We start from the raw sequence: 16,505 nt of genomic DNA, 5'->3' as shown, positions 1-16,505 counted from the left end.
GGTCTAGGTTAAGGACTGACAAGCGTCATCTATTCTAGATCAGCACGACATGTTATGGAGATGATTTGTTATTATTGTAAATGCATTGAGCCAACATAATGCATAGTATATTGATTCATATATAATTAATCTTATTTTAATATTCTTAGTGAGCCGACCTACACAATTGGTCCTAGGTTTTGGTATATATGTAAGATCTCACTTGTGAGATTGACATGGGAATGTAAGCAGGTTTGTAATATTGTATATGCAAATATAAGTAGAGCTATACATGCAGACATCATTTGAAGATTCAAGGAAGGTTTTGGAGAAGACAATCAGAGCTTAATCGGTACTGAATCCAGCATATGAAGATGCTATTTTGAGAAGTACATTATCATTGGATCTAACCATCCAATTGTAGTCAGTGTGACTCCCATCTTGTATTTGAGCAGTGAGCTCTAGGTAGTAGGCCTTTCTGCATGTGCAAACCCCATATTGTACACACATACTATCTCTAGTAGTATCATCTAATTGTGGGTAAGGTTTCCCAATGTAGTTTTTCCCCTTACAGGGTTTCCACGTATAAATATCCGTGTTATGTGTGTGGATGTTATTTGTCTTTCTGTTTCATGCATTAAACTTTATCGATATTGTTATTAACTGTTAAACTATCAACCGCCATTAAGCTTGGTTTACTAGTATTAAGCATCAATTTTAATTAAGATGTATTTGGGTTAAAATTAATAGACAACTGATTCACCCCCTCTCTCAGTTGCCTCTGGGTCCTAACAGAACCTTCCTCTGTTGAAGGATGCTAATCATCATCTTCATTTGGCTCACTATCATCCCCAACTTCTGCATCTCCCTACGAATTCCTAGACCTTCCTCTGCCTTTGCACGTGCACTCTGTCATTAAAATAAAAGCGATGGGGGGGTGAATCAATTGACACCTAAATTTTTTCTACAATTCTTTCATAGATCCAGAATAACCAACAAAATTAATTAATGTAGATATAATTGTCAAGGGGAAAAAGCGAGACCCGACGACTACGACCTAATCCCACTTTATCCTCCGCATTGGGACTACAAAAGAGCCTAGGGAGATAGCTCACTTTGTCTACTTCTCTTAAGGTTTCTATTCCTCTTGTTGTAAATGAAGGAAATATTGATCAACTAGACTAGGAGATGAATAATGAAGCATACATAAACTAAAATTGCACAAACTTGTAGATCTGGAACTGAGATATTGAAAGAAGAAAAGGGGGAGGAATTTGAGTGTATACCTGATGTTGGAAAATGGACCAAACTGACAAGGACCAGGGTGCCATGCCTCTGTCCCTAATAATCTGACAGAAAGCTATAACTGAGACACTGCAAACTAAAGGTCTTGAACTTGCACACTGTCAAAAATCACTAAATTTGAGGGATACCACGGTGCCACGCCCCTATCCTAGGTAGGACCATGGCACCACACCCTTGTCTTAGATAGATTAGGGCAAATCTAAGACTTTTGGGTAGTGCCTGTGTCTTTTCTTGAGTTGAAAGTCCTCTAGGGTACTTGTACCTGCATTATAGCTGAAAAGAGAGGGTTTGGGTCGCTATATAGGGTTTCTCCCCAGTCAAACCCCTGTGTTGGTGATTTCCACCTCCACAAATAGTTGATAATGTACTAAAAATTTGTGTGCTAGAACCTTGTGTGTATGCAAGATCCTAAAATGATGAATGCAAACAATCTAGAGCACCCCTAAAGAGTAAACCCTAAATGCTTATAATTGACAAAGTAAATGCTCTAAATTAATGATGCAAAGTGATCTAAAGAATGAATGTAAATATGTAAATTGATGTAATTAAGCTTATGCAAAGACATGAAAATAACATGATACCATACCCAACCCCTAAAGGAGGGGTTCAAGCCAATCATCAGTCAATGATCTCCTATTATTCTTCAATGTCTTCAAGGCTCATAATTGATGATGAATTCTTGATGAATATTGTTGAAGACTCCACATAGGCTTCTCTTTCACTACATAGAAGGCTCCTTTATGCTCACTCCAATAACTTTTTCTAAATTCCATTAGATTCCCCTTCAAATGAAGAAAGAGAGCTCTTATGTATGAAACCCTAGATCTTAGTTTTGTCTTTAGGCCAACCTAGGATTGGAATTTCTTATCAATTTCTTGGGGTTAAGCATTATAATATCATAGAATTATGCTCCCAAAATTTTGGAAAAAAACCAGGGACCGTGTGCAAAGTGCACATGGTCCAAACAAATTTTCACCAAATTTTCAGGGCCATTAGATATGATGATATTAGAGAAAATCCCAAAGTTATAGCTGATTTCAAGATGTTTTGATATGCAAAATCGAGCCTTAAAGGTCAAAATAGGGCATAATTAGGGTTTATAATTTAATGATTTATTGGAGGAATAAAATAAAAAGGGACACACTTAGGGTAAAGGGCTCAATTTTATGATGTGGGGAGTGATGAAATATGACTTTAAATTTAATTAAATTCTTAAAGGGAAATTACAATGCAAGATGAAAACACACTAAGGTGGGTGCTAAACTAAGCGTAAAATTGTGCTACCCTAGAAAGGGTGTGCAATTTACGACACTACATTTAGCCCCATCTTTAGTAGTCATATGACACTACGTGCATATGCAAGCAAAAGTAAAGAAAAGTAAACATTCATAAAAAAGGATATATCCACAAGTTGTCAGATGAAGCCCCCAACGGTATATGCAGTACACAGTTAGGAATCACACCCTACAAAACTACATGTTAGATAGAATCACAAAATCACCCAAATGCTTACTAAGGAAGGTGATAAAAATTTGAGAGTAGCTATATGCCCCCCCTATTTCGGCTTGCTAATTTTAGTGAGTTGAAATAGGGTATCATGTTTACCATATCAAATTGTGAAGGAAGATTGATGACAAATGTTTACAAGCAGACAAGATCAAAAACTAATGGAGAATCATTTGGCAAGAAAGAGAACAAAACCCCAATTCCAACACAACAAATAGTGTGAGGATTTGAGAGCACTCTAACACAAGATGAAAGATTTAAATGGAAACAAATGCAAAGAGATATAATCGCCCCCCAAAAAAAATGCAACTCCATAAAGGAAATTGGAAAAGAATGGAGGATTGAAATGACATCAAAGAGAGCTTATTTATAGCAAAACTCTTCTAAGGAAGGCAAGAGATCCTGATAAGGGATATGCACATGCACAAAATAGAAGGGTTTATTATAAAAGATACTACTCAATGAAGAAAAGAAATTGATGAAATATTTCCAACACCAAGGAGGAGGTACCAATTAAGGATATGTACTTAAGATCTCATTTAGGGATGCTTCTTCCAATATGAGATAACGAATTCAAATATGAATACACTTCTACAATCGATAATAAATCCTTATAGAAGACACTAATTCATAAAGGAGAAATTTTAATCTTAAGAAGGAGAGATGTTTGAAATCGCTCTTACCCCCCATATATAGGGAGAAGAGATGAGATAGTAATATGCTAATATGTTTCTTCCAAAAGTATGATTGCATGTGAAATTGTACCATCATGAATGACAATGAGCCCCCAGTAAGTGAGCTACCAATGTCACATAATGATGAGAAACATAATAGCCATTAATGTTATTTAAAGCCATGATAGATTGAATGAGGTATTTGAATATGACATGTTAAATGTTGTACGATAAGTGATAATACAAACATGTATACGATGATGAATGTTAAAAAGTCTTTAGAAAGAGAGAAGTTTATAGGAGAAGAATAGGCTACTAAGTCATACTTTTATTGCACACAAGAAATCTTAGGAGAGGGATAAGTGTAATTCATTAGATCCTTATTCCTAGAAGAAGGGGTTTTAGAATGAGTAGAAGATAAAGTCTCATAAGTGGGATTAGAAATCTCTTGAGGAGATTCATAAAGAGATTTGTTCATCACCAAGATTTCCTTATGAGGGGGATGAGTGTTGAGAGAAGTAGATGATGATTTAATTGAGGTGAGGTCATCATCACTACTAAATATAGCATTCACATTGAGAGATGGTATTTTAGATGCTTTTTTCATTTGTGCCACAACCATTGCCATCATAGCCACTCTTAGCTAAAATGTGAAAAGTAGGACCATAAAGGGATGCCAAATCAGAGAGAGATGGTGATGCCTCATAGGTATCAATGCTATATGAATTAGAGGAAGTATTTGAAGAATTATTTGAATTAGAAGCAACCACAAAGTGGTTACTTAGTTGTTTAGACAAAATGGGTTGCTCTTTAGGTTCCTCCTTAGATTTCTTCTTCTCAACCTTAGATCCTTTCCGAGATACTCTATACTCTCCTACAAAAGTAGGGTTAAAGTCTAGAGATCCCTAATCATCATTTGCGAGCACTCTTTCAGGAGAAAAGATATCCTTGGGAGGAGATTCCGATTGAGTAGAAGAACCAAAAGTACTAGAAGGAACATGATTATTAAAGGAAATATATGTATTTGAAGAAGTAGGAGGATTGATTGAAGAATGGGAAGTAGTTGAACAAGAAGATCTAGATTTTAATGGTTCTTGAAGATTGGTATCAACTAATAAGGTGTATGCCATATTGTTATAAATGAACTTGAATTGTCTATGCAAGGTTGAGGGGACAACTTGCATGCTATGAATCCAAGGTCTCCCTAATAGAAGCTTGTATGTCAAATTACCAAGCATAACATGAATAGGTGTAGATAAAGTAACACGACCTACCTTAACAGGAAAGCTTCTGACACGTAAACATTGTTTAGCAACATTATCAAAGCCTCAAATAGAAATAGAAGCAGGCTCGATGAGAGAACGATCCAAATTAATCTTATCCAATAAGTCCACAACACATACATTAAGGCTAGACCCATTGTCCACAAGGGTTCATCTTATAGCACTATTGTTGATAATAATCACAATAATAAGAGGATCATATTGATGTTGGATTTCATGAGAAGGTAACTCATCTTGTGTGAATACAAATTGAGATTTGGGTTTGTTTGTAGGATCAATCAAAGAAGCCATGTTATTAGGTGTCGTTACAGGTGGGAAATCTAAGTTTTTCAAAGCATCTTGTAACATCCCATGATAAGTAGGTGAAGTTTGAAGTAAATCCCAAATATGAATCTTGGCAGGAGTAGCTTTAAGTTGTTTAATGAGATCCTACTCCTTACTAAGAGTTTGTGATATACGGGGTGCTTGTGGAAGAGTAGGTTGAGAGGGAGGAAGTGAATTTGGGATAACTGGAGGAGGATTAGGTTTCCTTATGTTTCTTGTGTTGTAGGTATGAGCAACCACATGATAACTCTCTCCAGTAATTTTCTTAGCATACTCATAAGGGCTCTTAGTAGGATAACCTCCTTGCACAATAATAATTGGTTTCATAGGAGTGCAAAAAGAATCATTAGCATAACCACCTTGAACCACTAAGATAAGATTGCGTTGAAATTTTTTATAAGGATAAGAACCTTGAATTGTGAAGAGGGGTTTATTAGGTGTTTCATTCACATGTATCAAATTTATTGAAGATGGTTTAGGAATATCAAAGGTGTCCTTATGAATTTTAGGAAAAGAATGAACAAGATTATTGGAAGAATTGAAAATGTTATCATGGATGAGATCAATTTTAGGAGGTAGAATAGGAGTATGCATTGATGTCTTAGAAGGAAGAGTATTAGTAGGAAAGGTCATATCATCCTTTATCATCAAAGAATCTACATGGGGAATAGACTCTCTAGGAGAAGGATCAACATTACTCTCTATAGTTTCACCTATATGAGGGAGATATTTGAAAGAGATGTTAACAATCTCTTCTTGAACTAGGGTATCCTTAAGAGTAGAACCAAGTTGGGGAGAAGGAGATGCCTTACTTTTAGAGGAAAATTGATTGAGATTCATGGAAGGTGAGATGATATCAAGGCAGTTATCAATCACAATTTCATCCCCTTTGGCTAGGGATCTCTCATGAGGGAGTGAATAATCAACACCTTATTCTAATGGTTCATCCCAAATAATGAGGTCATTGAATTTTTTTTTAGAAATATCTTGCACAAAGATATCCTTATTGTTATTGTCAATTTTGGGAGAAGGGATAAAATTGTTCATTAATTCTTCATCCTTAGGATGGAGAGAATCACTACATGTGTTTAAACCATCCTCTTGCCTCAAAATGTGTTCAATAGGATCTTTAGGGGAGAGAAAATTAAGGAAATTGATTATGATTTCATCTTCTTTTTCTAAAGAATCTTTAGGGGTAAGACAAACTTTAGGCGAAGAGCAAGCATTTCTCATTAATGCACCATCTATAGTGGGAATTTTGTTGGAGTCAAATGAGGAAATGTCATTAATAGGAAAAGTAGGGACACTACCATCTTCTTGCACAAAATTATCCTCATGAGGGGAGTGTTATTTAGGAGGGAAATTAAGATATTTCTCCAAAGATTCATGCTTAGGAAGGAGACATTTGGAAGAAGTTCTCATAGCCTCTTGTTGCACTAACATGCCCCCATTGGTAAGACCAAATTTAGGAGAAGATAGGTCAATGTACATCAATACCTTTTAAATTAGAGAGGAATCATGTAAAGAAGGTAATGTAACACTAAGAAAGGTGTTTATAATATCATCCTCTTCCTTTAAGATAGCTAGATGGGAAAGGCACATTTTAGGAGAATCGTCAAGATCACTCTTTAAATCTTCATCCTTAGAGCATGAGAGAGTTTTGAAGGGGTTGGTAACAACTTTTTTAGGAACTAAAATGTTGTCATAGATAGGAGGAGGTTCTTTAAGAGATGAAAGAATTGAAGCAAGGGAAGCTAACCCATTATCACATTTATGAAATGAATGCATCATGACAACATTTTTCCTCTTTCAAATGATAACATATGCAAAATAGAAGGAAATGTTCAATTTTAACCAATGCAAGCACTCTAAATGTTGATTTAGAAAATGAAATTTATGAGTTAAATGTGTTCCTAAATCAGATCTGAAATTAATGATCCAAATTAAGTTATCCACAAGTTCAATTTTGAATTGAAAAATTAGGGTTTTAACAAAAGTTTCCTCTATTTTTTTTGAAATTTGCAAGGAATTTAAACTTGTAAATGTAAATTGGAATTTGAAATAGAAAAAACACTCAGATATGAGAACATAAATCAGAATTAAAAAAGATTGGATTCACGTCAGGTTCACCAAAATGTCAAGGGGAAAAAGCAAGACCGAGCGACTAGGACCTAATCCCACTTTTTCCTTCGCATGGGGAATACGAATGAGCCTAGGGAGATAGCTCACTTTGGCTAATTATTTTGAGAAAGAGAGAGCCAAAGATTATCTCTTAGGGTTTCTATTCCTCTTGTTGTAAATGAAGGAAAGATTGATCAACTAGACTAGGAGTTGAATAATGACGCATACATAAATTGAAATTGCACAAACTTGCAGATCTGGAACTGAGATACTGAAAGAAGAAATGGGGGAGGAATTTGAGTGTGTACCTAATGCTAGAAAATGGACCAAACTGACCAGGACCAGGATGCCATGCTCCTGTCCCTAATAATTTGATAGAAAGCTATAACTGAGACACTACAAACTGAAGGTCTTGAACTTGCACACTGCCAAACATAATTGAATTTGATGGGGACCATGGTGTCATGCCCCTGTCCTAGGTAAGACCATGGTGCCACACCCCTATCCTAGATATATTAGGGCAGATATGAGACTTCTGGGCGATGCCTGTGTCTTTTCCTGAGCTGAAAGTCCTTTGGAGTACCTATACCTACCCTATAGCTGAAAAGAGAGGATTTGGGTGGCTATATAGGGTTTTGTCTCAGTAAAACCCCTGTGTTGGTGATTTCCACCTCCACAAATAGCCGATAATGTACTAAAAAAGCGTGTGCTAGAACCTTGTGTGTATGCAAGATCCTAAAATGATGAATGTAAACAATCTGTAGCAACCCTAAAGAGTAAACCCTAAATGCTTATAACTGGAAAAGTAAATGCAAAGTGATCTAAAGCATGAATGTAAATATGTAAATTGATGTAATGAAGCTTATGCAAAGACATGAAAATAACATGAAACCATACCCAACCCCTAAGGGAGGGGTACAAGCCAATTGTCAGTCGGTGATCTCCTATTATTCTTCAATGTCTTCAAGGCTCCTAATTGATGATGAACTCTTGATGAATATTGTTTAAGACTCCACATAGGCTTCTCTTTCACTACATAGAAGACTCCTTTATGCTCCCTCCAACAACTATTTTCTAAATTCCATTAGATTCCCCTTCAAATGAAGAAAGAGAGCTCTTATGTATGAAACCCTAGATCTTAGTTTTGTCTTTAAGCTAACCTACAATTTGAATTTCATACCAATTTATTGGGGTTAAGCATTATAATATCATAGAATTATGCTCCCAAAATTTTGGGAAAAAAGCCGGGGACTATGTGCAAAGTGCACATGGTCCAACCAATTTTTCACCAATTTTTAAGGGCCGTTAGATATGATGATATTAGAGCGAACCCCAAAGTTATATCTGATTTCAAGATGTTTTGATATGCGAAATCAAGCCTTAAAGGCCAAAATAGGACATAATTAGGGTTTATGGTTTAATGATTTATTGGAGGAATAAAAAGGGGCACACTTAGGGTAAAGGGCCTAGTTTTATGATGTGGGGAGTGATGAAATATGACTTTAGATTTAATTAAATTAATTAATTAAATTCTTAAAGGGAAATTATAATACAAGATGCAAACACACTAAGGTGGGCGCTAAACTAAGCATAAAATTGTGCCACCCTAGCAAGGGTGTACAATGTATGACACTACAATAACATGAAAGCACATACACATAATAGATAACACAATGAACATTGGATATGACGTGGAAAACCCAAGAAGGAAAAAAGATTGGAGAATGTTAGTTCTCAATATATAACACCGGTTAAGGTGATTTTTACAAAAGGTGGCTCACTACCAGAAAGGCTCACTACTGAAGGGCTCACCACTGGAGGAAGAAGAAAGAAAAGAGAATCCACCACTGTGACATAATCTGCAAAGCCGAAACTACTTCTTGTGCTTCTGAACAACAAAACACTTCATATATCAATATCAAACAGATCTCACACATCTTTGATACATCAACTTTCTTCTTCATATCTAATTCATTCATATTCAACCTCTTACTTATAATATCTCCAAACAACATAATCTTCCAAGTTGGAAAACAAAGATTTAAAAATAGGCCAACACTAAACATTCTGGTGGTGGGAAGGAATGATAAGTAGATGATACAACAACATACTTCATCAATCAGATCAACATGTTACATCCATCACAAATATTGGACCCGAATCATGACCCATATGCTACACAAAAGTTGTTACACATCCTCGAATTGGATTGAACTTGAACCCAAAATATTACTACCCAACTTAGAAAAAATAAGAATGGAACAAAGATACACATGAATATAATTGATCAATACCATATCCGGTAAATAGAGAAATCTGGATCACCATCAACCACTGAATATCAATAGTAACACATCTTCTAGAGCACTAAAGATTCAGGCAACACATCTTCCATAGCACTAAAGATTTTGGGAACACATCTTATAGATCACCAACATAAGACAGTATGTTGACATCAATGACAACCATTAATGACACCCATCAACATCACATTTGCAACAACAACCCACACAAGCTTATTCGTAAATGCTTCATGCTTCCCACAGGTTCAATTGTGTCCTCTACACTCTGAAGACCAATGACTCTAATGCCAATTGATGCAGGAAGACTCCTCTTACTTCCAACTTCAACACACAAAGAACAAAACTTCCCATTCAATTTCAAATTGTAGATTAAAACAATTTATTTCAAAATCAATTTTCATAGACATTTCAAAACTACAATGTATTGAATTGCCCTAGAACAAATTACAATTTAATGACAAAATTGTAATCATTAGTTTCAATTTACCTATAATATATTTTACTATTGTTCATATTCTATCAATACAATCTCTAGATAGCTAAGAGTATTTCCCTTCTTTGCGCACACTAACCTTGTTCTTTATTTTCCCAAATCTCTTCTCACACAGTGTAGCCTACTCTATCTTGTGCCTTCCAAAGATTCTTTCTTTTCCTTATGCATTTTCTAGAACCAACTATCCCACGTACTTATGCCTTCTTTGTCCTTACGCACTTAGACCCATTGTTTTTCTTTCCTTGTACTCTGGCATTTCTTCACCTCACACACTCCTATCTCCTCTTGGAAGCTATTTTTTACCTCCTTTTCCTTGTGTTCTAGCTACCAACCCACTCATGTGACACTGCAAATAAAACTCTTTCAATCTCTTTTTGTTCTCTTACGAAGCTTTGCCACATTATCTTCCCTCTTCATTTCTATGTAGGCCTATATTTTTTATCTTCTTTCACCATTTCACATTCCTCTTCTATCAATTTTTCCAATGGATTGAATGTCCTTTCCATTTTTCTTGTTTTTTTTTAAAACAATAATATTAATCTACACTTTGTTGCCGCCAGAGAGGAATAATTGGTTTTATTTAATCATTCAATGAATGTGCCCTTTACCTTCACTTATTCAATCTCTTTTATCTGCCAATTGCATTTGTTTGTAAGTTTCTATAGCCTTTCAAGTCCATTTCTGGCATATCTTGCAATCTTTGCCCAATGTCATCCATGAAACCACATTTCTTGGAGGAATTTTATCAAACAATTTATGGGCCTTGCCTATACTTAGATGTAATTTGTGTATGTATCCTTTAGGTAGTTGCAACTAACATCTATCAAAATTAAGAGAAGACATAGGAAACAAATACATATGTAAGAGTTTGAAGCACTCATGACATAGAGCGAGAGGAATATGGATAAAATAAAATTTTGCAAGTTGATAGAGAGAGATGTCAATTAAAAACAAAAATTGGAAGAAAACAAACCAACAATATTTTTGGTCAGTGCTAATCACTAGTTTTTCAAGGTGCTTGTGTACCAAGTATCGTTCATAACTTTTTAGCACTTACCTTCGATCTTGCACACAATTCAAAAGAGACTTCTTTGAGATGGTTCCTCGTTATCCACCTTTGGATTCACCAACACTCTCCTCATCATGAGAGATTCATCTTCTTCAGGTCTTTACCTTTCAAGGATGCATCACTCTCCTCATCTTCTTGTGCTAGTCGTTTCTTGTTGTACTCTTCTTCTTGCCTTCTTGTATTTGAGTACACTCATAAGCATGATGACTAGCTTCTCCACATTGGTACCATTTATCAAGGAAGGCTCTGCTACTACTACCACATCCTCTTGCTAGTAATTATTTTTCTTTTATGCTTTGGCCCACTTCCTAACTCTATTTGGGTTTGGATTCTTCAATATGCTTTTCTTTATTATTATTCACTTATCCTTTCTTTATTGTGAATCTTCTATGACTTTTGGAGCTATTTATTTGCCTTCTTGTCAATTTATCCTCAGTGTTCAATGCATATTGATATGCCTATTCCACCAAGGTAATCTTTAGCATGCTCATTTCATCCTGAATATTGAATTGTTAGCCATTCACATACCTGGTTGTCTTTTCGTTATCAATTTCATGCCTTCTGAGTTGAATGGCCAACTTGTATAGTTCCTCCTTGTAATCTTTTACATTCATGTCTTTTTGTTTTAGATTTTGTAGCTTCTTGAATAACTCCATTTTGTAAGCTTCAGGAACAAATTTGTTCATCAACCTGGTCACCATTTGATTTAACTTCGTTATTCTTGGGTCTCTATTCATTTAGCACTCTCTTTCCAATTCTTTCCACCATAATGAAACATTCCCTTTTCAATTTTGTTTGGGCTACCTTTACCCTATGTGGGTCTTTGATTTCTTCTATCTCATAGTACTCTTCCAAATCTCCTATATCCAATTAATCAACTCTTTTAGATTTAACATTCCAATAAATTTTGGTATATTCCATTTGTTGTTCTTTGCAATTCTCATAAGAGCCCTAAAAAATATTTCTTCCCCAACATTCTTTAGTTGTTCTTCTCTTCCTTGTTCTTTGTCTTCCACTTCACTTTCTTCTTTATTGACATGATCTCTTACACTTCCAGTACCTAATCTCACCTCATTTATTATATCATCTCTGATATCATTTCTCAAAATCATTGCTATAAGTTTTCTATTCAACGTATTTCTCTTCAAGGCATCATCTATATCACCCTTTTTATCAATCCACTTCAAGCTTTCATTGCCCAGGACTTCTCTCTCTCTCACTTGTAATAGCCCACGTGAGCTTATTCACAACTGCTTCCAAATTCTCATAGGTTTAGGTTTATCCTTTAAAGTAACAAGACCAATGGCTCTAATACCAATTGATGCAAGTGTTGGCATTTTGATGATGTTTTGATTGTCATTGATGGACACACACTTTCTTAATGTATGAGTTATGGTCAACCGGTAATTGTTCCAATTGGTATTATGTACTATAGTCTTTAGACTATTGGTGTTTTGTAGAATATGTTTACCAGTCACAAATGTAGACTATAGGTGTTTTGTAGAATATGTCTACTTTCAAGGCTATTTCACTGGAGTAGGTGATGTTGAATGGTGTGCTGACCAACCGGTCTCCAAGAAAATCAGGGAAAGTCTTCAAGTAGTGGGAACCGGATATCTTGAGGTTCTGAATAAATATTTTGATGAATTCAAGCATAAAATGAGCCAAAGGATGAGGATATATGGAGATATTGTGAAGAATTATGAAGATGACATCTGCTTCACCATAAAGGTAGATGAATGCATAATGGAAGCAGTGGAACCAAGAAAGGAAGCAGTTGAGCCAATGGGGTATGAAGTGATGTATGATATGTTGATCGGGTATGCCTCTACCTTGCTTGCCTTACCATTAGATGTAAAGAAAAAGCGAACCGACACCTACTTAGAGAGGGTAACACCAATTGAAGATCCTACACAAAAAAGGGGAAGGCAGTGCCATCGGTATCAACACTGGTTACCTCAGCTAGTCCAAAAGTGACCAAGCGGTCACCTACTAAGAAGAAACCGGAGGTTGTACCTGCTAAAGTCTTTGAGAGGAAGCAGAAAACCCAAAATAGCTCACTGAAGTCAGAGGATGTTGAATTGGAAGTACAGCCTAAGACGACTAGCAAACAAGCAAGAAAGCAAAATCTACCGGTAATGCACCTGCAATGTCAACACCGGTAAATATAGACATCTCTTCTTATAAGCTGATGACACATTATTAGAGGACTTTAAATAATATTAAGAGGAAGGTGGTTGATGATTTAAAAGAATATTTTGATGACTTTTCTGATAATGAGAGAGATGAAGTAGAACAAGAGGTTATTAGATATTTGTGTGTCAATGACTAGTTGCCATCTGAAATCAGATTGGTCACACCTGATTCTTTATACAATTCTTTGGACAATAAATGACGCATTGCCATTGAGAAAGAACAGGAAATAAGGGAGAAAGTTTTTGCATAATACTTTCTAGATGCCTCTAATTCTGAATTGTTTGAGATAATGCATAAGAACAAAGGTCTCTTCTTCATGAGAAGGAGAAGACTCAGACTACTAGAAGGTAAAGCTTCTGAAGTGGAGAAGGACACACATTTACATGCCAAAGCTATTGTCTGGTTATACAAAGTGTCTGAGGCCAATCTGAAGGCTGAACATGCACCTGATCTAACATCAGACAAACCGGATGAAGTGTTTGATAGTGAAGGGGAAAGAGTGACAGAGCAAAATGATCCTATTGATGTGGATGCATTAGATGTTGAGGATGTCATTCCAGACACAGAGAAGGAGGAACAAGATGTAGAAAAAGAAGAGAGAGAGAGAAATAGGACAAAGAAAAGGCTGATAAAGAGAAATCAGAGAAAGAGCAAGTGGAAAAAAGAAAGAAAGAGGAAGACAAGAGGAAAGAGGAAGATAAAAAGAAAGAGGAGGAGAAGAGGAAACAAGAAGAAGAGAAGAGAAAAGAAGAAGAGAAAAGGAAAGAAGAGGAGAAGAGGAAAGAAGAGGAGAAGAATAAAGAAGAACACAAAAGGAAGGAAGAAGAAAGGAAGGAGGAAGAGAAGAAAAAGAAGGAAGAGGACAAGAAAAAGGAAGAAATGGAGAAGAAAACACAAGAAGAAGAACAAAGGAAGAAAGAAGAGGAAAAGAAAAGCACTGAAGAGAAAAAGGAAGTAGAGAAGATCAAATAGGCCAAGGTAACCGGTGATCAAATCAAAGCGGTTGACACCACTAGTCCTATTGACCTTCAATCTGCAGATGAATTGGAGCTGCTTCAAAGCATCAAGCTTGCACATGAAAGATTGGAAGCATTGAGGAGGAAGAAGGAATAGGATGTCATTCAAACTATTGCTGGCACCCTCACCAGTTTGATTCATGGTACTAACCTCCCCAGTACCGATTCCTCTTTAGCCAAGCTTAAACTTCTTTGCACTATAGTGGAGGACCAAGTACAATGCTTGGAAGATGTTGCTATGGCCACTGCCAAGAAGAACCATGAAAAGGCACTCAACACTTCCTTAGTCAAGAAACTGAATGAGCTTAGGTCACAACTTCTAAAATAGTAGAAGGATATACGTGTTGCTATGGATGAGGGCAAATTACTGTTGAGTAAAATCTGCCAACCCCATCTATTCTGTGATGATGTGCTCAAACAGAAAGATAAACTCCAATCGGAGTTACAGACTTATATAGGCAACTTCAAGATGCCATATGATTCTTTTACTACATATGGGAAAATAGTTCATCACTATTAGTTGCAGATTGCCAGGGTGGAATCAAAAATCTGCAACCAGTCAAAAGATTTGCAAGAGCTTCAACTAGTCTTATTACCCAAACTGCAGATTCTTCATAAATGTTTTCTCAATCTGGAAGCCATCATGGTAACTCAAGAGATGAGTACCATTGATGCTATGGAAGAACTGGTATTCCAGATGTAGACAGAAAGTGAGGTTGCTACCTCATTACTTGAGTCATGGTCATTGGCCATGAAAACTTTTATGTAGGATTTTAATTCTATTTTTGATAAGTTTCATTCCTTATTGTTATAAACATTTACTCAATTTTTAATGATAATGAGAAACAGGGGTTATTCTACATTACTTTGTCATTGTTGGCAAAGGGGGAGCAGTATTTAAAATTTTGGTGAATGTTATGTATACTTTCATGTCACCACTTTGGGGGTGTAGTATACATTGTAATTTCTGCAAAAGGGATAGTGTATATGCTTAGGGGGAGTAATTTTGATTATCGCATATTTTTGTTGTAAAAACACTTAGATGTCAAAATTTTCCTAAGTGTTGCCATCAATGCCAAAGGGGGAGATTGTTGGCATTTTGATGATGTTTTGATTGTCATTGATGGACACACACTTTCTTTGTGATGGACACACACTTTCTTAATGCATGAGTTATGGTCAACCAGTAATTGTTCCAACCAGTATTATGTACTATAGTCTTTAGACTATTGGTGTTTTGCAAAAGATGTTTACCAGTCACAAATTGATTGAAGACCTCAAGTGGTATGGAGAACTCAAGTGATATGGAGAGCCCAAGCAGTATGAAGACCTCAAGCAGTCCGAGGATCTCAAGTAGTATGAAGGAACAAAGCGGTAATTAACATTTTCTAGTCTTCATTTTTAACAATTGGTAATCGGTATATTGTATGAACCGGTATTACTTTGTGATGAGTTACCAACTAATATTTCTGTGATGAGTTATCATCCACCAACACTTTGGCGGTGATTTTGTGCCGTGTTACCAAATGTGTCTAGATGCATTGAACCTAGGAACTTGTATTTTAATCCTATTGGACCGACATGAAATCAATTTCCTTTATAAGGACATCATGTCTAGGCTTTGTGTGTGTGAGAGATGTATGATGTATGAGAAGGTTATGTGCGATCTTTGCAGAGAATAATAGGTCTGTGTGAAGAGTTAGAGTGTGGAGATATTGAAGACTGAAGTAATGCTGAAATGCATTAACAATGAGCTATCAAGGATGTAACCAAGCATAATGTGCTAGTATCTAGATCACTCACTTGTTGATTACTGACATCTTCGACAAGTCTGAAACCCTTAACTGAGTAGGCCCAGCAAAGCCTTTGTAAATCCTCTAACAAGGTGGTTCACAATTGTGGATCTGAAATCCTCTCACAAGGTAGTCTTTAATAGGACTTATCTCCTAACAAAGATCTAGATTCCTAACAGGATCTATTCTGGTGAAGAACATTGTATGACCTTAACCGGTTTGGTTTCTATTCTGCAGATAGTTACTTGTGAGTTTCTAGTCACCATGGTTTTTCCCATTTGGGTTTCCATGTCAAAATATCTTGTGTTATGGTGATTGTGTTTTTGTGGGTGAATGCTTTATTAGCTATTTGGTTTGCATTTATTTTAACCGGTTTATTAGTGAAACTGTTATACTGGTTATTTGCTAAACTATTTAGAAGTTTGAGTATAGTATGTTTTGGT

Source organism: Cryptomeria japonica, chromosome 8 (assembly GCF_030272615.1).
Source record: "Cryptomeria japonica chromosome 8, Sugi_1.0, whole genome shotgun sequence".
Lineage (NCBI taxonomy): Eukaryota > Viridiplantae > Streptophyta > Pinopsida > Cupressales > Cupressaceae > Cryptomeria > Cryptomeria japonica.
This window is presented reverse-complemented; position numbering follows the sequence as displayed.